Source organism: Mus caroli, unplaced genomic scaffold (genome assembly GCF_978045245.1).
Source record: "Mus caroli unplaced genomic scaffold, Mus_caroli_1 scaffold_16, whole genome shotgun sequence".
NCBI lineage: Eukaryota > Metazoa > Chordata > Mammalia > Rodentia > Muridae > Mus > Mus caroli.
The window spans coordinates 89094118-89120070 of record NW_028227271.1 but is presented as its reverse complement, the minus strand read 5'-3'; positions in this window follow the sequence as shown (position 1 = coordinate 89120070).

Sequence of the window (25953 nt, the reverse complement as noted above, 5' to 3'; positions counted from 1 at the left end):
CCCACTTTATCCCCTACTCTCTGACTTGTTTGATTATTCTATCATCACATTCAATAATTATCACTTACCTTACATCATATGTCCCCCTGAACATCTCTTTCTACTGAAACTTCATTTTTTACGCCTTCCCAGAATGAAACCATACGCTGTCATTTTATAGAGAATGTGTGCTTTTGCTTCATGCTTTAAACTAAAGTAACAAATGTACTCTGTCTCCTCTACCTAATCAGACAACAAAAAATAATTTCATCTATCACCTCTGTGTCCCCATTTTCCTTTCCTTACACTAATCATTGCTTACTTTCTTGCTTACTGCTATACATAATAACTTCTCCAGTCACTAAGTTAATATTATATGTGCTCCACCATGTTCATAGTAGCCCAATTTGTAATATCTAGAAGTTGGAAACAACCCAGATGTCCCTCAACCGAAGAATGGATACAGAAAATGTGCTTCATTTACACAATGGAATATTATCAGGTATTAAATATGATGGCATCGTGAACTTTGCAGGCAAATGGATGGAACTAGAAAATATCATCCTGAGTGAGGTAACTCAGACCTAAAAGAACATGTATGACAGGAGCCTGGCATGGCTGTCCTCTAACAGACCCTACCAGGAGCTTACTGAGACAGACACAGATACTTAACACCCAACTATTGGACTGAAATAGTATCTTCTTGACACAGAAGGGAAACTGCACATTTGAACTCACAGCAGTTGAAAGAACACCCAGGAAACCTGTGCAGTCTCAAGGGCAGACCATATCTCTGCATGGGGGTCCTAGTTCTAGCATAAACATGGAACTGTTGGCAATTGTTAGATACTGGGAGAAGAAAAGTCATGTTACCCCACTCCACAGAAATGTAGCCCTTGGTAAGACAACTCTTCTGTAGAAGATCAAATTGCAGGAATAGTTGGGCAACTGCCTTGGTATTTGAGAAATTGAAAGGAAAATCAAACTTGAATACCCAAGAAAGTGGAGTCCTGAACCACTTGGACAATTGACAGTCGGGAAGATGAATATGATCAAACATGCATGTAAATATCTCAAAGTTCTAGTAAAAATAAATACTACTGTTTCATTTAACTTAAAGGTATTGCCCTTATGGTGGCATCTGTGATACTTCAACTATTATTGCTTGGATTTTCAATGTCCTTCCTTTATAGGATGGATCATATTTGACTTTGCTGATAATGTTACTATATGTGTTTTATTCTTTTTTGATATTTTATTTATTTACATTTCAAATGTTATCCCCCTTTTCGATGTCCCCTCCGCAAACACCTTATCCCATCCCATCTCCCCATTCTTATTATCTTTAATCTTCTTTTTTTACAGTCCAGTCATTATACCCCTCCCATTCTGCCCATCAACCATCCTCACCCCATTCTTCCTCCCGATCCATTCCATATTCTCCAAGAGGATGTGTCCACCCCAACCCCCAACCCTGCCAAGCCTCCCCATTTTGGGGGGTCTCAAGTTCCTCAGGTGTTAGGTGAATCTTCTTTCACTGAGGCCAGACCCGGCCATCCTCTGCTGTATATGTCCTGGGAACCTCCTATCAGCTGTTGTATGCTGCCCGGTTGGTGGCTCAGTGTTTGAGAGTTTTGGGGGTCCAGGTTATTTGACACTGCTGGTCTTCCTATGGGATATGACTCATTTATCCTCTGATAAGTTTTATACCACTATGCTGTAAAACAAAAAATAAAGTAAGAGTCTACTGCCAGTTATAAATTTTTGTAAGTTCTTCTTCTCTCTCTCTCTCTCTCTCCCTGTATCTCTACTTCTATCATTCTTAGTATGCTCATGAGAAGAGTGCTTATTCACCATTTTTAAAGTCGGAGGACAACTTGAAAAAATTGATTTTCTACTCGGTCCACTATATAAGTACTGGGGATCAAGTTCAGTTTGTTGTCTTTGGAAGAGGTGTCCTTTCCTGCTGAACCAAATTGGTCTTAATTCATTACAATTTGAAATGAACCCATTCTGTGGATGAATGTTCTTTACCATGGCCACTATGCTGACTAGTTTGATGTCAACTTGACCCAAACTAGAATCATCTGAGAGAACAGAGACTCAATTGAGAAAACCACCTCCATAAGAATTACACTGTAGGAAAACCTGTAGGGTGTTTTAAAATTAGTAATTAATGTAGGTCCTAGACCATTGTACATTGAACCTGCCCTTGGCTTACAGTGTATAAGAAAGCAGGCTGAGCAAGCCATGGGTAACAAGCCTGTAAGCCAGCAACTCCCATTGGCCTTTGCATCGGGTTCTGGCTTCAGGTTTTTGTCCTCTTTGATTTTTCTGTCAGGACTTCTTCTAATAATGGATTACAATGGGGAAGTGCATACCAAATAATCCCTTTCCTCCCCAACCTGCTTGTAACCATGGTGTTTCATCATGGCAACAGAAACCATAACTAAGACAGCCATATATCCTTGTTTATAGAACAAGTTTTAAAGCTGACTAATAAAAACTCATGATACTTTTTAAAATCTTCTTTTATGCCTGTGTAGGCATTTATATGGACTAGATAGTTCCAACACACACACACACACACACACACACACACACACACACACAAATTTGTATAACTTTACGTTTGTGTTTTCATAGTAGAAGTGTAAGCTACAACTTAGAAATTGACGGAAAATTCTTTACTATTCAGTTTTACTTCCAGACCCCAAATAATTTCTAATAATATTTTACTACCTATCTTCTTTTTGTTTGGGGGGGCGTGTTTCGAGACAGGGTTTCTCTGTATAGCCATGGCTGTCCTGAAACTCATTCTGTAGACCAGGCTGGTCTTAAACTTAGAAATCTGCCTTCTCTGCCCCTGCCTCTGCCTCCCAAATGCTAGGATTAAAGGTGTGCACCACCACTCCCCGGCTACTATCTTCTACTTTAAACTCATAACAAATAAGTTCTTTTTTCTTCTACGCCTTCTGTTGATAACAATGTTATGTGAACATTAGCACCTAAATTTTAATTGTCTTATATTTCTATTTACTAAATATGCATGAAAAATCTCAGATTTATGTACCAGAATCTAATATTTCCATATGAAATCATTTCTATAATATAATTTCATCTCTATGTAATTTATATTCATTTAGAGATCATTATTTTTTTAATGATTACTGAATTAATTTAACACACATTCTGATTGCAACCAACCTTCCCTCCCCCAAATCTGCATTTCTCTATTTAAAAAATGGGAGGCTCCCTATGGTTATATACCAGCCTTAGCATATCAATCTATATTAAGACTAGGATTATCTTCTCCTATTGAGGCTAAAAGAAACAGGGCAGTAGTGGGAAAGGGTCTCAAAGGCAGGCATTTCAGTCAGAGAAAGCCTTGACTTCTGCTATTAGGAGTCCTACAAGAATACCAATATACACACTGTTACAGAGGTGCAGAGGGCCTAGGTCAGTACTATGTATGGTCTCTGGTTGGCAGAGCAGTCTCTTTGGGGCCCTATAGGGCCAGGCTAAACTATTTTGGAGGTTTTCTTGTGGGGTCCTTGATCTTTTTGACTCCTAAAATCCTTCCTCCCTGTCTTGCCAATACTCTTCAAATTATATCTCATGTTTGGCTGTGGGTCTCTGCAACTATTTCATCAGTTGCTGTATGAAGCCTCTCTGATGATAGTTATGCTAGGCCCCAGTATGCAAGTGTAGCAGAATATCATTAACAGTGCCCAGGACAGGCTCTATCTCATAGCATGGGTCTCAAGCAGGACTAGTCACTGGCTGACCATTCCCTCAATTTCCATTTCTACTTTACCCCTGCCTTTTCTGGAGACAGGAAAAATTATAGGTCGAATGTTTTGTGGATGCATTGGTGTCCCAATTCCTCCACTGGAAGTCTTATTTCGTTTCAGGAAATAGCTGGATCTGGTTCCATGTTCCCTAATTCTGGGTGTCTTAGATAGGGTCACACTCAGATTCTTTGGCATTTTCATTGCTCTAAGTTGCTAGTTTATCCCAGAGTTGCACCACCATTCTAGTTGTCTCTTCCTCTCTCCTTCCCCTCACCTGATCACTCCTGTTCCTATCTCCACCCACACCCCTATCCAGATCCCCCTCATCCACTCATAGTGGTGTCTGTTCTATTTCCCCTTCTCAGTGAGATTCATGTTTCCTTTATATGCCCTGCTTGTTACCTAACTTCTTTGGATATGTGTATTGTACCTGGGTTTACTGGCTGGTTTGTATATCAACTTGACACAGGCTAGCATTATTAAATAGAAAGGAAGCTCCATTGAGAAAATGCTTCCATATGATCCAGATGTAAAGCATTTTCACAAATTGTGGTCAAGGGTGGGAGGGCCTATTGTAGGTGCTGCCATCTCTGGGCTGGTATTCTTTGGTTCTATAAGAAAACAAACTAAGCAAGACAGAGGAAGTAAGTTTGTATATAACATCACTCCATGTCCTCTGCATAAGCATCTGTCTCCTGTCAGGCTTGCCTTCCTTTGGTGATGAAAAGCAATATGGAAGTATAAGCTGAATAAATCCTTTCCTTCCCAACTTGCTACTTAGTCATGATCTTTTGTACAGGAATACAAGCCTTGACTAAGACACATGGCTATCTTTTACTTTATGGCTAATATCCACATAAAATTGATAATTAGAATTATATATCCTACATTTATGATCAATTTTTTATTGATAAATGTTTGAAGACATTGCATCCATAACTGCAATAGATTTTTTATCAAATAGTATATAATATCACATAGCAAACTGCATTATTGTCACTGGATAATAAATTTAAGAGGATATTTTTTTGAAAATGGTTTATCTACTGGGAAATATTTAGAAGTAACTCAGAGTATACTCCTTTTATCATTCAGTTTTAATTAGAATTCTTGATTAAGTTTGGTTACCATAATATTGATTTTAAATGTGAACTAATTTTGCTTGTTCTGACAGAGCCTGACCAATACAGAGGTAGATATATGCAGCCAACCATTGGACTGAGCACAGGGTTCCCAATGGAGGAGTTAGAGAAAGGACTGAAAGAGCTGAAGGGGTTTGCAAACCCATAGGAAGAACAACAATATCGACCAGCCAGACCCCCCCCCCCCCGCTAGAGTTCACAGGGACTAAACCATCAGCAAAAGAGTAGACATGGAGGGACCCATGACTCCAGCGGCATATGTAGTAGAGGATGGCCTTGTTGGGTATCAAAGGGGAGAGAGGCCCTTGGTCCTGTGAAGGCTTGATTCCCCAGTATAGGGGAATGCCAGGGCAGTGAGGTGGAAGTGGGTGGATGGGAGGGAGAGCACCCTCATAGAAACAAGGGAAGAAGGAATGGGAGAGGGGAGTTGCAGAGGGGAAACTGGGAAAGGGGATGACATTTTAAATGTAAATATATAAAATATCAAATAAAAAACACTGTAAAACATAATTTTAAAGCTCCCATTTCAGGAAAAAATAGAAAATGTTTTTATTACCATCTAGAAGAGAGTACAAAAGACACATATTTTAATTTCTATTTCTTCAAATAGATTGCAGTTCTGCAAGTTCTCAGTTATAGTTCCATTCTTTGGCTTTAGAAATGATGTCATTCTTCATCCTATAGCCAGTCTTTAAGTCAATGTTCTTTATTCTATGTAGAGTTTTTACAATGAAAAATATATGGACCACATCAGTAGAACACTTAGGAACACATGTCCTTTCAACTTACTCATGCTAAATTAAATATCTGCCAAGGTATAAATATCAAAGTAGTAATTTATCATACTGGATATATTAAACTGTTTGATTTTAGTTAAAAATTAAGTGGTAATAGCATAAGTCTTCTCTTGAAAACAAATGTGCTTTGCATCAATATTTATTTACATCCCAAATGCTATCTCCCCTCCCTGTCCCCCTCACAGGTTTCCTCCAGCCATACTCCCTCCCCTTCTCAGCCCAATTCCCACCCTGGGTATCCTCCCACCCTGGTGCTTCAAGTCTTTGCAAAATGAGGCACATCCTCACTCACTGAGGCCAAACAAGGAAGCCTCTGCTATATATGTGCCAGAGCCATTGTACCAGCCCTTGTATGTTCTCTGGTTGGTGACACAGTCTCTGTGAGCTCCTGGGTTTCCAGGTTTGTTGACACTCTTGGTCTTCTGGGGGGTTCCCATCTCTTTGAGGACCTTCTCAGGTAATATCTGGTGTAAATCTCTTAATACTTGTCAACGTCACTATGTAGACACATAAATCTGTCTTCATTTTTATTAGAAACATTTTCATAGTTTTGCATGGAACAAGAACCAAGAATCTACTCAGTACTAAGAAACTGAATAAATAAGCAATTATATGACACAAAAAGTAAAAAAAAAATTCCCTATTTATATCATTTGTGGAAGTTGTAGAAAATGTTATATGGTTTGTAGAATACATAAAAACTAATCAAGGTAATTCTGGTGAGACAAGTCTGTAATTACAGTTAATTAGAAGTCTGAGCCAATATATTCCAAAGCATGCCTGGACTACACAATGGTTTCAAAGACAACCTGGGCAACTTAACAACCTCATGACTCCAACTATAATGTAAAAGGAGAAGTAGGGATGTAAGAAACATAATATATATATATGGCTTTAAGTATTCATTACACAATTATTTTAATGTTGTTTCATTTATTACATGATCACTTTAACTTTACATCATTTTAGTTTCAATTTATTGAAAAGAGGAAAAGACATTTTAAGAATTAATAGGGTGAATGAAGCCAATGAAGTTGGATTATGGATTGTGGTCTTCTTGTTGCCCTTCTCATGAAAGGCAGGGTGGAATAGAGGTTCCCACACATACCACAGACACAAGCTGGATTGTTCTGATTTGGTAACATCATGGTCTCCCTTTAATTCAAAATTCATTACTGTATGGTTTTCTACTGACATTTAATTACTAATAACTATTATTGATATATATATATACACTTTTATTTTTAATTATGTTTCATGGGTATATACACTCCAGTAGAGGTGCCTATGAAGTCCAGAAAAATAAGAGTATGTGGAGGATGAACTAGAAGCATTTGTGAGGCATTAGGCATAGTTGCTAATAACTAAACTTGGGTCCTTTGCAAGGACAGCGTGAGCTCTTAACTTCAAAGTTATTTCTTCACTTGAAACAACAAAATCTTTCAATTCATTTTCTTCAAGTTAAAAATATAGGCATTTGGGTAAATAATAGTTTCTTATCTTGGCACTCAAATATGATGAAAGATGAACAGAAAAGTCATTTCAATTTAAAGACAAATTTCTCCATTATGAATCTAAAGGCAACAACTCTTTATCAATATGAAAGACAAATCCAGTGAAGTGTAGCCAAAATTTTAACTTTAAAAATCACTGAACAGACATCATTTTATTTGGCTACTAAAATATTTCAAATTGTTTTGTATGCAAAATACTAGAGTGAGTTATTTCACAGAAACAAAAGAAATAGTATCACAGCTTGACTATGGAGCTGTCTCTGTTTCTGTGTCTGGCTGTATCTCTCTCTTTCTCTCTGTCTCTGTCTCTTTCTCCTCTGTCTCTGTCTCTGTCTCTCTGTCTCTAATTCATTCTCTCTCTCTCTCTCTCTCTCTCTCTCTCTCTCTCTCTCTCTCTCTCTCTCTCTCTCTCTCTCTCTTTGTCTTTCTCTCCCTCACATCTCTCTTGTCTATCCATTATCTACAGATCTAAACTAATGTTCCTGTATGATGTCTGTCTGTTCCTACTATAATGATAATGGACAAACCCTCTAAAAATGCAAGCAAACTCCCAGATATATGCTTCCTTTTGTAAGAGTTGTTTTGGTCCTTTGTCTCTTTCCAGCTATAGATCTGTTACCATGATAAGGTAAGAGTACAAAAAAGTGAAAACCAGTATACATTTATTTTAGCCTGTTTCTAAGAAGTCCGCTACCTCTCAGTCAGAAATTTCTAAGCTCTTGTACTGTAAGGCAATAGTTATATTATGTAGTTATATAGTATTATATAGTAGTTAGAAGTTAGATTATAATGCTGTGTTTACAATACCCACCACTTAAGCTATTCTATTTTACATAATTATTCAAACATAATGAGTAAAATTATTTTAAAGTGAAAAAAGTTGCTTCAAACAATATGAATCATAAACATACTATTCATTCTGATATTATTTAACTTTTTAAAGAAGTTAGTTGTTGTTTGTAACAAAATATAAGTGGCTCAGTTTTATCAATGAAGACTCAGGAGCCTGGGGATGGGATGAAAGCCTGCTAGCTAGGAGAGACAGGGAAAGTACCTAGCTGAACTTCTTCTACAGCCAGTTTCTCATTCTCCACACTGTCTCAAAATCTCTTAAAATGTATGTCACTCCCTTCTACTTTGTCTGCACCTCTCTATTTGTCCTATTGACTTGATTCACTCCCTGTCAACTGATTGTTTACTCTACCTCTTTATCTATGGTTTATTTAGTCCTGTTATCAATAACCCCAAAGCTTTGGATTAAAGGTGTGTGAGAGGGCCAAACCAGACCACACCTAGAAATATTTTTGCCAATAAATAACACAAACTTGGGATTCATATTGTGATTAAATATCCTTTACCAATTATATATATATATATATATGTATATATATATGTGTGTGTGTGTATGTGTAGTGTATATATATATATACACACATATATATACATACATATATACATAAGGAAATTTGAAATCTTAAATTAATTTCAAATATAATTATGTTTTCTCATGCATCAAACTCTTGTAGGCATTGATGAATATTCTCAATTTTGTGCTTATAGCCTAAAAGATACATTTATTTAATGAATATTCATATATATATATTTCATAATGTACAAATATTTTAAAGGGACTCTAGAGTCCCTTTAAACAGAGTAATTAAAGCTTCATCCATTTGGCCAAACACACAATTGCAGGCGATTATTTGGAATCTCTCCAGGACTTGTTTGTTTACTATGTAACCCTAACAGCAGGGTCTTCCGTCTATTATAAATTTCTGAGCTTTATAATTTTCATTTCCCTCCTGAACTTTGTAAATGTTCTTAGGTTCCTGTTTTCACTCTTTCCATTTGGAGGGGATGTCTATATTTGGAGGAAATATCCAGATCACACTCTGTTATGCTTTTACCACTCATCCTGTTCCTATCTTTCTAACAAATCTTGCAGAAAATAATATATATAATAGCAAATTACCTTTCTTTTCCACTTATGACTCAACAGTGGACCACTAAGCCAAAGGAAAAATCACTCATTCTCAGAAATTGTGTCAGCAATTAAAAAAATGAATTTATGAAATTCCTAGGCAAATGGATGGACCTGGAGGGCATCGTCCTGAGTGAGGTAACCCAATCACAAAGGAACTCGCACAATATGTACTCACTGATGAGTGGATATTAGCCCAGAAACTTTGGATACCCAAGATATAAGATACAATTTGCTAAACGCATGAAATTCAAGAAGAACGAAGACCAAAGTGTGGACACTTTGCCCCTTCCTAGAAATGGGAACAAAACACCCATGGAAGGAGTTACAGAGACACAATTTGGAGCTGTGAGGAAAGGATGGACCATCTCATGATTGCCATATGCAGGGATCCATCCCATAATCAGCTTCCAAACGCTGACACCATTGCATACACTAGCAAGATTTTGCTGAAAGGACCCAGATATAGCTGTCTCTTGTGAGACTATGCCGGGGCCTAGCAAACACAGAAGTGGATGATCACAGTCAGCTATTGGATGGATCACACGGCCTCCAATGGAGGAGCTAGAGAAATTACCCAAGGAGCTAAAGGGAACTGCAACCCTATAGGTGGAACAACAATATGAACTAACCAGTACCCCAGAGCTCTTGTCTCTAGCTGCATATGTAACAAAAGATGGCCTAGTTCGGCCATCACTGGAAAGAGAGGCCCATTGGACTTGCAAACTTTATATGTCCCAGTACAGGGGAACCCCAGGGCCAAAAAGGGGGAGTGGGTGGGTAGGGGATTGGGGGTGGGTATGGGGGACTTTTGGGATAGCATTGAAAATGTAAACAAGGAAAATACCTAATAAAAAAATAAATTAAAAAAAAAGAAATTGTGTCTGCTATAATCATCAGTAGTATACCACACACACATAAACACACACACCTTTCCTTTTCTAAGTAAATTATGAGAATTCTTTCTCAGAAGACAATTATGTCACCTCCTGGTACTATAAACCAATCCAGGAGCCAGAGGGAATTCTCATCTCAATTGATATGGTTTTCCTATATCATAGAGACAAAATGTATAAAATATTAAAACAGTAACATTTTCTTACAGTTAAGGCATTAAAATAAAAAGCATTAAAATAATCTTATGGACTGTTGCAACTCTGTTCAAATTTCTGTTCAAATCAAAAGCTTTTATCTCTTCATCATTAGCATTCCGTGGATGCATAAAAAGAATGCCAGTAAAGTTTAGTACAATGCAACATGATATCATTACTCACAGTAATATCTTAATTAATGACTGGTTTTTGCTTTAAATCCATTTTTAAATATGGTTGGCTTCTTGACTAATAGTTTGCCAGTACTGCACGAGTCTATCTTTCAGTGAGGTGATTGCTCTAGGTCTCACAATGTGTAAGTGGGGTGATAATGATGACTGCGTTTCTCCTCCATTGTGTTGCAGATTATTTGCTAGCACAATGGAAGTTAATTGGTGTAAGTGAAACTTCTATTTTGGCACCAGCTCTAACTCTGCAGTTTGGATGGCATGTGTTGTCTTCAGTAATTAGGCCATATCATGTTGGAGAGAAAAACCAATAGCCTTGGCAAGAATTTGTGATAATTTGGTAAGGGATCAGTGGGTCACCTTTGGCCCATGACTCATGAAGATGCAACAGATTTCTATCCCTGTAGATTTTACTTGGTAACATTCTATGTCTATTTATGCCATTGTCTCCCCTACTATGTGCCAACTGAATTTAAACAGTTTCATATAGGTTCATATTTTATGAAACTTCTACTGTAAGATGGAACCCATACCTGACACTTCTAAAGTGGCCACAAACATGGTATTTGATAGATTATGGGCCTAGAAAAACTTCCTACTTTTATTCTGCTAAGTGGTACAGCAATAAAATTACTCCTAGTGGCACACTTCATAGATCTGCCCATCTCTCAAGTTTCATCAGAAAATTTTCTTCTTGTAGTAGATGGGACCCAGAAATAGAAAGTATACCAAGAGTGAAATACTTTGGATTGCTCAGCTCTAAATGAGATCAATGACTTCATCAAAGTCCTACTTTCAAGAGTTATAGATCAATGCCAAAGAGGTATTAGAAAAAAATTTGAGAAGCAGAGGTATTGAGGGCTTCAAAGACATACTGATTCCAAGACACCACAAGATTCATAGGCACATGAATTGACACAGACTGTAACATCATACACAAGATTCAAAAATGTTAATGTCAGACAAAACTCCTTGTAGTAAAAAAGGGAAGTTAATAGAAAAATCTTAGCTTTAATAAAAAAGGCTATTCAAAACGTATACTCAGTATTCTTCGATGGGATTTCACTGGGCATGTCAAAAACTCTTCAGGTCAGAGGTTATACCAGGAATAGTTATACAGAGAAAAGAACCTGTAGTGTTGTTGTAGTTTTGTGGCTCACTTTTGTTTTGATTTTTCATTTTTTATTGCTTTTCATTTCATTTTGTTTTGTTTTGATTTTATTTGATTGTCATGTTTAATTGTATTTGTTTAGGGAGAAGAGACAAAAGTAGACAGAGATAAGGATACTTAGAGACATCTGTAAAATGTTGCTTAGCATTTAATGTGTAAAATAGTAGATTTACACCTTCTAGAGGATGAACATTGAGTGGCACGCTGATTCATGCAGAGTGCTATTAGGAATATTGTATTGCTGTGTCCATTTAGAAGAATAAAAATGGGTTTTGCTGGGTCTATGATATATCAAGTTTCAAGTTAATGGCCACTTTAGAATTTTAAGTGGTGGATTCTATTCTATATATGAAGAGGTTGGTTGGGAGGGCTTTGGGAAGGATCTGTGAGGAGTTATTATAGGGAAAATATGATTAACATATATTATATTATAATAAGTTTCAATAAAAAATTAATAAATCTGAATGGTAAATAAACAGAGCAATGTTAGGTAAGTTAGGATTTATGAACGTTGCTTACAAAATCCACCATTATTAGGATATGTCATCTTGATTTCTCTTTTTGTGTTGATCTTGCTTACTTGGGTCATTGTAAATTTCCTTTCTTGGTCTTAGGTGGAAGAAAGGTGATTAGACCTGGTCCATATCATGTCCATGAAGAAGCTTTGCCTTGCTGCAGGAATATAACTGCCCAATCACAACACAAGTATAATCATTCTAATCTGTACTGGTTAGTCATTTTTTTCCTGCTATGAAGTATTTTTTAGGATAAGGGTTTCTATGTGCTCACCTGAACCAAATTTTGCTTTCTATTTTTGTTATTGTTGTTTGTCTGTTTTTTTTTCTTCTTTTCTGTAGAAAATCCATCTTGATATAGATCTTGTACCAATTAACATTGACACAGAATGTTGCTTTCAGCTATTTTAGCTTTTTCATGTTCACTTAGTGATAGCTAAGAATGATCTCTAAGAGCTTGTCTGAGCATGTTCATCAAGGGACAATTTCCCTTCCATTGTCTCAGCTTATAAGGCCTTTGTCTCAAGGAGGTATGAGAGGTTATGTGACTTAATTTCTCTGTTTATATAGCATTTGTAATATGTCATCCATTCTTACGTTTTACAGCATAATGTGTCAGTCTGAATAACATCCTTTCCTTGCTTTAAAAGTTTATTCCAGGGAACTGGAGAGATAGCTCAGCAGTAAAGAGTACTCTCTGATACTCTGGAGATCCTGCGTTCTATTCTCAGCAACTATGTGGAGGCAAAAAATATCTGTAATGGTATGATTCCCTCTTCAGAAATGCATGAAGACACAGATAACTCATATACATAAAATGAATAAATCTTTTTATAAAAAGTCTATTCTAATACAAACAGTTCAACTGCATATTATTTCCTGATTGCTATTGCCTTTTGTTCTAGGCCATTAAAAAGGTCCAATATTCATACTTAGTCATGATGTTTTTCATCATTCTTATTAAAAGTCAGACTGGATGAATATATTTTACACTTTTCCTCGCTTCTCCTTCTCCACTCTCTGATTTTCCTTTTGGTTATAAGTGTATAAGTCCTAGGGACACACAAAGCTGTATATACACAAAGCTACTATAACTATAATATGTCCCTAGTATGTAAATAAGTAGAAGAAATATCAAACCAGCATCTCCATGTTTCTTCCACTGTTCTTACCAAATCAGAAGGTAATCCAAGTTATTAGTAAAGGTGTCTTTTGTAATTATAATCACTAATTATGTTGGTGTGCAAACATCCCTCCCCCCTGCAAAGGGTCATATATTTAAATGCCTCGTCCCCAGTTGGTGGACTGTTCAGGAAGGATTAGAAGATGTGACCTTGTTGGAGGTAGTGTTTCCCTGGGGTTGGGCTTTGGTGCTTCAAAAGCCCAAGTCATTCTCAGCGCTCTTTCTTTTCCTATGACCTTAGGATACCAGTGAAGAACTCTGGCTTCCTTCTCCACCATCATGTCCACCTGCATGCAGCCATACTTCCCACCATGCTGATAAAGGGCAACTCCTCTGACACTGTGAGCAATTCCCAGTTAAATGCTTTCCTTTATAAGAGTTGCTACAGATATTGTGTGTCATCACAACCATAGAAGAATAGGCTAAGCCAGTTGACAATTCTTGTTTTTTAGGCAAATAGATCAGTCTGATTGAAATGTTTTACTGTTAACCAGAGAAAGCCATACAATGGTAAATAACATCTGCTTATCACCACATATATGAGTCTTTCTAATCATACAACATATTCTAGAGTCATTTATCAGTTGGGGAACATCCCTTCATTCCAACATTTAACTCTCTCCATAGAAGATGTGTGCCACTGCGTATCACATACAAAATGATAGTTATACAGCATTGCTCCTCAAGGAATCACTTCTCCTTAGTGGCTTGTCTTATCAGTAATTTCTGGATGAATACAACTGCCATAGAATACCATAAACAGACTACCATGTGAAATGCACAGTATTAATTGCTGCCATAGGAGAATTTAGTATTGCTTGAAGGTGGGATTTTACACGTGCCAGTGAAAGGGTGTTTGTTTCTTTCTTTGTTTGTTTTAACCTTTCTTAAGTGTGGTGGGATGACTTGCTTATTGTATAAGAGCTGAATGGGGCTCAGCATCCTCAGGTTTGTGTCACTGTGTGCCTCTTGGTTATGAATGTTTTTTCCTCTGCTGTTTGGAGCTCCTATATCCTTCTAGATTTCTCCATTATGATGCAAAATAAAACCCCAATTTGGGGTCTCATACAATAACAATGACTTTCAAAAATTGAAATAGATAATTCATAACATTTGGCCACGTGTCTGGATTCCTTCTGTCCATGTCCTCAGAATATCTGTAAACCTAAACTTAAGATTAATACACAAAGATTTCAGATAGAGGGAATTTAAAGACAGGAACATATTTATACTAGATCTGAACAAACAAACAAAACACCATTGTAAGAATTAAAGAGGCCAGTGCCAATGAAGAGAAACTCTATAGGCTCCATCCATCAGAACTACAGTAGTAATTTTGCCGGTATGAAATAGACAGATTTAAGTTCACAGGATTAGGCCCATGGTACCCGAAGCTAGTTATAGCAATGCAACTGGTGGGAGTTTCTTTAAGGAGACCCTGAGGCAATTTTGTGAAACTGTGATGTGATGGCTATTGACTGCATTAAGAGGAAACAGGACATTGGGACACACTGGGACATGAGAAGGACCCTAGGAGAACAGTTCCATAGAAAGAAACTTGCCTACAACAGAATATTTGTTTGCCAAAGTTGGGAGAGATTTTTTCAGGTGATTTTAAGTTTAATTGCAAGATTAAATGGTTCTAATAAAATAACTCATATGACATAAAGCAACAGAACCATATTCATTGCACCCAAATGGTCTATGATCAGATAGATAAGCTATCAATATTAAGTGCTGAAAACCAATTGTTTTATACACACACACACATATAATATACTTCATACATTGATGTGTATTTAGAGCATATATATAGTTCAAACATAGTAGTAGTTTGAGTTATGGCTTGTAAAAGATGCATCTATTAGCACCCTTCACAACATCCAGGCATGTCCGCCCTCTTGAGAGCCTCTCCTCTTCAGCAATGTTTCTGCTCTTATATTCATCTGAAGGAGCTTCCCGCATCCTGACATGACAGTTTTTAGGCCTTTTATGTTTCATTGTCTATTTGAGGTATCCAGGTGTTGTACAATCTGATGATATAACTTTAGGAAGATTAACATCTTTAAGCTTCTTGCATCTATAACTGAGAAGAATGGATTTTTATCACTGTAATAATACTGTTTTCCTTTAAGTAAACCCTTAGGATATTTTATGAAGTTGAGAAAATTATGTATACAGTACAGTGTGAACAGGACCTTGGTTCTGCCAGGACCATGGAAAGGAATCCAAGGACAATTGTGGAAAGGAACTTGCCTAAGTCAGGACCTTTGTGTTAGAGGTGGGAGAAATGTTTTATTCCAGGAAACTTTTATCATAAATGGAGTAGTTATGTAGAGAACTTCACTTATAGCTTATCACACTATAATCACTGAATCTGAATCAGTTGTTTTTTGTTTTTTTCATTTAGGAGTAATTTTAACTTTATTTCGTTGGATCTGTTAACTTATTAAGATAACTTAAGATTTCAGATTTTTCTGTAAGTACATAAAGTCATAATCATGAGATAGTTAAAACAAATATAAATGAGTAATCAAATCCTTTGAAGTGTTTAATGAAGGACATTTGAGAACTGGGTGGTGTCTTCCTTAGAACTTGTGATTGTTTTGAATATGAATGCATGATAACAGTTTCTGAGCTGAAGTGAACCAGCAATGCATTGTAACCTAGAAGCATGTCGTTGTGAATTAATTATACATGTAAGCAAAATCCATTGGATTTAATTCAGACATTTGCAATTCTCACAAATTCTGTATAACAATGTGTCTGGCTCTTGAAATTATCCTTAGAACTCTACAAGTAAAGGTATTTACTTGTCCAATTTTTATTCACATTATCATCACCTCTGAAATCTTACACAAGTGCCATCCATTATATCTGCTCATTGCTTTTTGCCCTCTATGGAATTTTTCTGTCTGTGGTCTCATACTCAGTCTTTTCATTGATTCATATAGACTAACGATCTTATGAGAACATTAACGTAGGATTGGGTCTTGGTCAGTGATTAGTTTTGTTTTGTTGGTTTGTTCTGCTTTGTTTTGTAAGATTTGTATAGTGTCTGTGTGTTGTGAGGTCATGCGAATACGGAATCACTATAACTTGTTTTATCTTGGGCTCATCTTTGAACTCTCATAACAGTATACTCGCACTGCTTTTCAGTTGAGGAGGGGAGAAAGTGAAAGAGTCAAGCTTGAAATTGTGGTAAAAGTCTTAGTGGACTTAACAGTCAGTTACTGAAAGAAGACACAAAATATTTGAGACTAGAAGATAATTATCACTGAACTACCTTATGTAGGTAAGTATAAATAGGTAAATGCTTAGTATTTTTCAGGCTACTTGAATAATTTAGTCCTCTTTTAGTATGAAAAAATATAATAAAACACAAAATTAAAGTAGCAACTTAAGTATTGGTCATTGTCCCATTTGATAGCATAGAAAATCATATATTCATTAATCAAAATGTAACTTTTGTCACTCAAATATTAATTGAGAGAAGTTTTTTTATGTGCACTCATCTAAACAATTTCTTATTTTTCATTTTGATTTGGACCCTGTTGCTATTGACACAACTCTCTGGATTGTCTGTCTGCACACTCAGTAGGGGTGTGTGTACACTTGATCAGTCACTGTTTCGTTCAAATAAAGCAAATAAATTTCCACAGGTGAATCATAAAGGTGGAAATTGAGCTGTCTTTGCAAATGAGAATTTGAGGAATATGGAAAAAAATAAAAATAATGAAACAATTGGATCTATATATAAAGAGAAAATGTAAGTATCAGGTATGGTAAGCTTTCATATAGAGTTGTCACTGAGGATTGAGACTGTCAAGATGTATATATATATATATATTTATCAAAAAGTTTGACAATAAAATTTAACAGATACTTAGAACTCAATATGCATGCTGTACTTTGGAGTCAAACAAAAAGCAATACAGAAGTTTTCTCAGCAGATTTTACAAAGGGTAATTTATCAAACATAAGATAAGTTGAATGCATAAAAAGCCAGGAACTATTCTGAAACTACAAAATGATTGGCTTTAAGCAATTCTTCAGAGTATATAAACTCCTACATTTACATATATATCATATACATGGAAATATATATATTATGTAAGATATATGTATATAAGTATTCATTTTATTGAACAATAATATGAGTCTTTGTTTTAGATATAAAACAAATTCCAAGTCAGGTAGTACTGGGAAAACATGTAAGTGCTTTGAGTCATCTGAAAATATTTTTCCATTTTTCTTCTCAAGCTGCCAACACTGGAAAATGAGTTTTGCTTTCTGTGATACTCCAAGGTGTTTGATAAATATTGGAACTCATATTATTTTCTTATAAGTAGCAAGAAGTAAGAAAGCTGAAATCTATCTACACATTTTGTTTGCCCAAGCTCTTAATTGTCATCAAATTTGCCTACAAGATGCAGTTAGAATGGAATGGTTAGAGCTATTGGCTCCTCATTCATTAGTAAGGTTAAAACTATTATAGGACATCATCTATGCATTTAAAAAAATTCACAGATTTCTAGTCATGTCTTATGCTACATAAGGGTTCAGTGTCTGTGCCATCAAGCATATGCAAAAGAAGACCTACCTGAGAGATCACATTTCAACCATTTCATCTTGAAAATCTTCACATAGAGCAACCACAGAGTAAATTCTTGTTGTTTATTGCCCCACAAAATTTGTTTTAGCCCCACCGCCAATAATAAAAATGTACAGTTTTAACACTATAGGATTATATCTCAGCCTCAGTCCCAATCTGTTGGCAGTAGAAAATGATAACTATAGTTTATTTGGCAGGATAATTATTATATCCTTGAACAGGGTCCATTTGTTATCAAGGTTGGAGGGATGCAGGCATATCTGTGTATCTCAGATAAAGCCTATTCTCAAAATATTCTTTAGAGACACGTTATATTTATATTTCTAAATTTATATTTTCAATTTATATTTTATGTTTCATTCTCTCTTCCTTTTCTTCTTTTTTACTTTTATAAGTCAACATGTTACTATGGTGATATTTTGCAAGACAATCTAGATGCAAAAATTCAGATGTTCAGTGTCTTCAGTAATAAATCCATCATAAGATATTACTTATAATGTCAATTTTGAATGTCACTACCCTAAAAATTGTAGGTTGGCTCTTAATTCAATCACAAATAATTTCATAATCAATCATTTATTATTTTATAGCCATGACAAATACATAATAATTACATATCAATAAATGTGTATGTGCTCTTAAATATGCATATGTGTGCTCTTAAATACACGAATAAGAACATCTGAGTCTGTATAATGTCATGTGTGCTTTTCTTTGAAATGCCATGGTGGATGTGTGTGTGTGTGAATTCACAAATACTCAATGTACTCAGTTCATGAATATATATGTATTCACAACATCTGTATATCCATAAAATATAGAACATACATACATGTAATTAAGGTAAATAAATTCATATGACCCCTTTAAAAATAATTGTGTGTGTGTGTGTTTTGGGGATTGGCCATTGTGTATTGACTATGTAGGTAAAGAAGTAAAAATTTTGAATTAGAATTCCGGGAACAAAGTAATTTTAGAACTTTGAAGTTCATCAGAACACTGATGATATTAAAAGCAATAATATCACTAAAACCCCTTAAATATTTGTTACTAGGTTGGGAGAAAAGTGTTAAAGTTACTGCAATGTTGAAAATCATGGAAAATGGAAATCTAATCAAAGAAAAGGGAGGCAAGTTCCAAACGTTTTAGATGGCAAAATTAAAAAATGCACTCTTTTAGTGCATAAGGCAAAAGGCACAGGCTCACCTCTTTTCAGACTTTTTTTTAATATGAAGATGGGAAAAAGACACTAGGTCTAGCCCAACTGAAGGCCCGAAGGCCAAAGGTACATTCGAGTTACACTGTATGAAAATGGGTGGGAAGAACTTACTGAAATGGGGTTGAGAAATAATGAGAAAAAAGATGCCTAGCTTTTCACTAATAGTGAACTATTCCAAGAAATGTTATTAATGAGCAGAGCCTACAAATCTTATCAAGGTAAGATTGTTTCTTTGAAACTGCAAAATTAAAATAATCTACTACATTGATAAAAAATACTTGGAAAAGAAGCAAAATATTGATAGGAGCAATAAAGAAGGAAAGTACTGAAATCCACTGCCATGTGTAACCTGTAGGAGAGAGGGCTATGATGAAAATGAAAGGTTATTCAAATATAGAAGATTGACAGTTGATGTCAAATTGTGTAAGGGCAATGAGAGAAACATCAGTAGAATACAAAAACAATAACTGTCTTGTTCACTGTCTAATTTTTTTCGAAGAATATATTAAATTTGGCCTACCTTTGAGAAACTGAAGAATAGAAATCTAGAAGTTGCTTCAATGTTTAAGGACACAGTTGGGTAGTAAATGTGATCCAGAAATGTAAATGTATTATTTATCTTTCAATGCAAATTGTAGGTAGAACATCAACTAACTAGTGTTGCAAAAGCAGAGTGGAGTCAATGATAAGAACACCTCAGCATGGTATATTCCTGTAAAGCATTACTATAAAACAACATAAAAATGTATTGCATTGTATTGCTTTACTTTAATCTCATCAGTTATCATCTATGTGCATTTTATTTTATAGATATATGAATTATATTGCTTTTCAAGGATATCCAGAAAACTATAAAAAACGTTTTGCCAAAACATTTAATAGTCTACATGTCTTAATTTCTGTTATATGTTGTTGTTGTTGTTGTTTAATCTCCTATGGACTATGTTAGCTAAGATAAAGCAAAGGTAATTTATTGAACTACTACTACAATGCATAATTCAGTCTACAGATATCGGATTTTGTTTTAATTTTATTCAGGCTGTCATCACAAGTTTGACATATTTTTCTGTAGAACATCTTTTGTTTCCTTCTCTAAAAGCAATTTCTTTCTTTTTTTTTAATTTTATTTAATCTTTCTTTTTTTTTTTTTTACACTCCAGATTTTATCCCTCTCCTGGTTCACCCACTGACTGTTCCATATCCCATAATTCCTCCCCACCCCTGCCTTCACAAGGATGTTCACAACCTCCGCACTCACCACCCCACCAGACTAGCCCACTCTCTGAGGCCTCCAGTCTCTTGAGGGTTAGGTACATCATCTCTGATTGACCACAGACCCGGAAGTCCTCTACTGTATGTGTGTGTGTGTGTGGGGGGGTATGTTGTCTCATATGTGTATGTTGTCTCATATCGGCTGGTGTATGTTGCCTTGTGCGTCCAGTGTTGGAGAGATCTCGGGGATCCATATTAATTGATACTGATGTTCCTCCTGGAGGTTCGCCCTTCTGCTCAGACTCTTTCTGTCTTCTCTAATTCAACAACAGGGATCAGCTGCTTCTGTCCATTTAGTTGGATGCAAATATCTGCATCTAACTCTTTCAGCTGCTTGTTGGATCTTTCAGAGGGCAGTCTTTTTGTGAGTGCTCCATAGCCTCAGTAATAGTGAGGTCTTGGGACCACACCTTGAGCTAGATCCCAATTTGGACCTGTCACTGGACCTCCTTTTCCTCAGGTTCCTCTCCATTTCTAAGCCTATAATTCTCTCAGACAGGAACAATTAAGGGTCAGAGTTTTTGACTGTGGGATGGCAACCCATTTGCTCACTTAATGCCTTGTCTTTCTGCTGGAGGTGGGCTCTACAATTTCCCTCTCCCCAATGTAGGGCACTTCATCTAAGGTCCCTCCTTTTGAGTCCTCAGAGTCTCTTATCTCCCAAGTCTCTGATGTATTCTGGAGGGTAACCCCACACCCCAACCTTCTATATCCCTAGTTTGCCTGTTTCCATTCTTTCTATTGGCCCTAAAGGTTTCAGTCTTTTTCCCTCACCTAATACCAGACCAGGTTCCCCTCTCAACCCCAATACCTCCCCCCTTTTCAATATTTCCTCCTAGGTCCCTACCCCTCCGCATCCTGTGATTGCTTTCTTCTCCCTTCCAAGTGGAAATGAGCTGGTTGAACTTGGGTATTCTGTACTTCTTTTTTTCTAATATCCACTTATTATTGAGTACATACCATGCATGCCATTTTGCGTCTGAGTTACCTTACTTACAATGATATTTTCTAGTACCATTCATTTTCCTGCAAAACTTAGGATGTTTTCATTCTCAATAGCTGAATAGCATTCCATTGTGTAAGAACCACATTTTCTGTATCCATTCTTCTGTCGTGGAACTTCATAGTTGTTTCCAGTTTCTGGCTATCACACACAAGCTTACTCACTGTGCACATAGTGGAACACGTTCACAAGTAATGGAAATTTCTTTTTTTTTTCTTTTTTTTTCTTTTTTTGGAGTTCTTCTGCATGTCAGCTTTACTTTTAAATGATCACCATAAATACTAATATTTAAACTTTTAATTAGTATTGTATATGTACTAAATATACAATTTTCTATGAAAATTACTTTTGTTTTCTTTTATATTCATTTCTAAGAGATTCTAACATTAATATATAAAGAAATCTCCAGGAATTCATATGAATAAATTCCATAATGATCTCTTTATATCTACTTTAATTCATTAATGGTAATAAGGATTTTTTATTGGGTATGTATTTCATATACATTTCCAATGTTTTCCCAAAAATCCCCACACACACACTTCACCACCCATCCCCCACCCACCCACTCCCACTTCTTGTCCCTGGCATTCCCCTGTACTGAGGCATATAAAGTTTGCATGACCAATGGGCCTCTCTTTCCACTGATGGCCGACTAGGCCATCTTTTGATTCATATGCAGCTAGAGACACGAGCTCTAGCGGGGGGTGGGGGGTGGGGGGGGAGGGGTTACTGGTTAGTTCATATTGTTGTTCCACCTATAGGATTGTAGATCCCTTTAGCTCCTTGGGAACTTTCTCTAGCTCCTCCATTGGGGGTCCTGTGATCCATCCAATTGCTGACTGTGAGCATTTACTTCAGTGTTTGCCAGGCCCCAGCATAGTCTAACAAGAGACAGCTATATATGGGTCCTTTCAGAAAAATCTTGCTAGTGTATGCAATGGTGTCAGCATTTGGAAGCTGCTTATGGGATGGATCACCGGATATGGCAGTCTCTAGATAGTCCATCCTTTCGTCTCAGCTCCAAACGTTGTCTCTGTAACTCCTTCCATGCGTGTTTTGTTCCTAATTCTAAAAAGGTGCAAAGTGTCCACACTTTGGACTTCCTTCTTCTTGAGTTTCATGCGTTTAGCAAATTGTATCTTATATCTTGGGTATTCTAAGTTTCTGGGCTAATATCCACTTATCAGTGAGTACATATCGTGTGAGTTCTTTTGTGATTGGGTTACCTCACTCAGGATGATGCCCTCCAGGTACATCCATTTGCCTAGGAATTTCATAAATTCATTCTTTTTAATAGCTGAGTAGTACTCCATTGTGTAAATGTACCACATTTTTTGTATCCATTCCTCTGTTGAGGGGCATCTGGGTTCTTTCCAGGTTCTGGCTATTATAAATAAGGCTGCTATGAACATAGTGGAGCATGTTTCTTTCTTACCAGTTGGAACATCTTCTGGATAGATGCCCAGGAGAGGTATTGCGGGATCCTCAGGTAGTACAATGTCCAATTTTCTGAGAAACTGCCAGACTGATTTCCAGAGTGGTTGTACAAGCTTGCAATCCCACCAACAATGGAGGAGTGTACCTCTTTCTCCACATCCTCGCCAGCATCTGCTGTCACCTGAATTTTTCATCTTAGCCATTCTGACTGGTGTGAGGTGGAATCTCAGGGTTGTTTTGATTTGCATTTCCCTGATGATTAAGGATGTTGAACATTTTTTCAGGTGCTTCTCAGTCATTTGTTATTCCTCAGGTGAGAATTCTTTGTTTAGCTCTGAGCCCCATTTTTAATGGGGTTATATGATTTTCTGGAGTCTACCTTCTTGAGTTCTTTATATATATTGGATATTAGTCCCCTATCTGATTTAGGATAGGTAAAGATCCTTTCCCAATCTGTTGGTGGCCTTTTTGTCTTATTGATGGTTTCTTTTGCCTTGCAGAAGCTTTGCAATTTTATGAGGTCCCATTTGTCAGTTCTCGATCTTACAGCACAAGCCATTGCTGTTCTATTCAGGATTTTTTTCCCCTGTACCCATATCTTCGAGGCTTTTCCCTAATTTCTCCTCTATAAGTTTCAGTGTCTCTGTTTTTTTTTAATTATTAAAGTCATAGTTTTTATTGAAAATAGATTTTTTATATATTTTTATTAGGTGTTTTCCTCATTTACATTTTCAATGCTATCCAAAAAGTCCCCAAACCCTCCCCCCCACTTCCCTACCCACCCATTCCCATTTATGTGGCCCTGGCATTCCCCTGTACTGGGGCATATAAAGTTTGCAAGTCCAATGGGCCTCTTTTTCCAGTGATGGCCGACTAGGCCATCTTTTGATACATATGCAGCTAGAGTCAAGAGCTCTGGGGTACTGGTTAGTTCATAATGTTGTTGCACCTATAGGGTTGCGGATCCCTTCAGCTCCTTTGGTACTTTCTCCAGCTCCACCATTGGAGGCCCTGTGATCCATGCAATAGCTGACTGTGAGCATCCACTTCTGTGTTTGCTAGGCCCCGGCCTTGTCTCACAAGAGACAGTCTCTGGTTTTATGTGGAGTTCCTTAATCCACTTTGATTTGACCTTAGTACAAAGAGATAGGAATGGATCAATTTGCATTCTTCTACATGATAACCACCAGTTGTGCCAGCACCATTTGTTGAAAATGCTTTCTTTTTTTCCACTGGATGGTTTTTGCTCCCTTGTCACAGATCAAGTGACCATAGGTGTGTGGGTTCATTTCTGGGTCTTCAATTCTATTCCATTGTTCTACTTGTCTGTCGCTATACCAGTATCATGCAGTTTTTATCACAATTGCTCTGTAGTACAGCTTTAGGTCAGGCATGCTGATTCCACCAGAGGTACTTTTATCCTTGAGAAGAGTTTTTGCCATTCTAGGTTTTTTGTTATTCCAGATGAATTTGCAGATTTCCCTTTCTAATTCGTTGAAGAATTGAGTTGGAAGTTTGATGGGGATTGCAATGAATCTGTAGATTGCTTTTGGCAAGATAGCCATTTTTACAATGTTGATCCTGCCAATCCATGAGCATGGGAGTTCTTGTAGTGGCAATTTCTTAAGTTCACCACTTTTCTTACTCTTCAGGTTTCACTTTACAAGTATATTACATCTCCCTTGTTCTTGCTTTGCAAAAGGTTCCAGCTTTTTTGTTAAAGTTAGAAAAATGAATTTGTCAATACACATAAACACAGCCTTGATTCAGAGAAATAAAATATATCTACAATAGACATTAAAAACTTTCTGTAGTAACACACCTTTTAATGCTTTCACATGTGATATTTCCTAGATATTTTATTGTTTGGGAGACTTAAAAAATTGTTTTTTACTGATTAAGTTAAATGTGCAGCTCTTCTGGCTGACCTGTATTATTTAGCAATGCATTGAAACTTAGCTGTAAGTCTTCTAGGAACATATTTGTTTAAAAATGAATTCCCTCTCTGACAATCGCAAGATATTAAAAATATGTTCTGAATTTATTTGATCCACAGAATTCTATCAAAGCAAATGAAAGCATTTATGAAGAACCTTATGTAATAATTGAAGAAACTCCCAACAATCTGGCTAGGAGGTGTATTGAGCAGCAATGCGTACTGCCCCAAGTATACTGCAACATATTCATAATTTAGTTAATAATATGAAAAATATAAGTGAAGAAAAGTCTTGTTTGGGCTGGAGAGATGGCTCAGCAGTTAAGAGCAATGCATTTCAATTTCTGGTACATACATGGCAGCTCATACCTCTCTTTAACTCTACTTCCAGGCTGTCTGACATTCTCACACAGCCATACATGCCCTCAAAACACCAGTGGACAGAAATTAACAATAATTATATTTCCACTATATATATATATCAGTGGAAAAAGGCCCATTGGTAGTGCAAACTTTATCTGCCTCAGTACAGGGGAACACCAGGGCCAAGAGGTGGGAGTGGGTGGGTAGGAGAGTGAGTGGCGGAGCAGGTGGGGGACTTTTGGGATAGCATTGGAAATGTAAATGAAATAAATACCTAATAAAAAAAGAAAATAAAATTAACAAAAAAGAAATGGGGACTATGAAGACTCAACTGGCCATCTCTGGTAGGCAGGCATAGCTTCTAGTAGTGGGACTGCATTGCATTCAATTGAGTTGATGGCTGGAAGATCCCATGGAAATTGTCAAACAACCCAGGCTGCTGCCAAGAAAAAAAGGTATCCAAGGGGAGCGCCACCTTCTCTGAGGAGAAGGCAATGGAGTAGTAGTAGGAGGAATATGTAAGGCTCTGACCAGGAACAGAGGAAAGAGGGGGGCTCTGATAGAAGTGTAAAGTGAATAAAACAAATAATCTTTTGAAAAAATAAAAAAAATTAAAACTGCACTTGAATGAGTAGCATGAATGAACTTTAGAGGAAATCAGTTTTCTTTTTAATTAGATATTTTCTTCATTTTCATTTCAAATGCTATTGCCTTTCCTAGTTTCCTCTCTGAAAATCTCCTATATGCTCC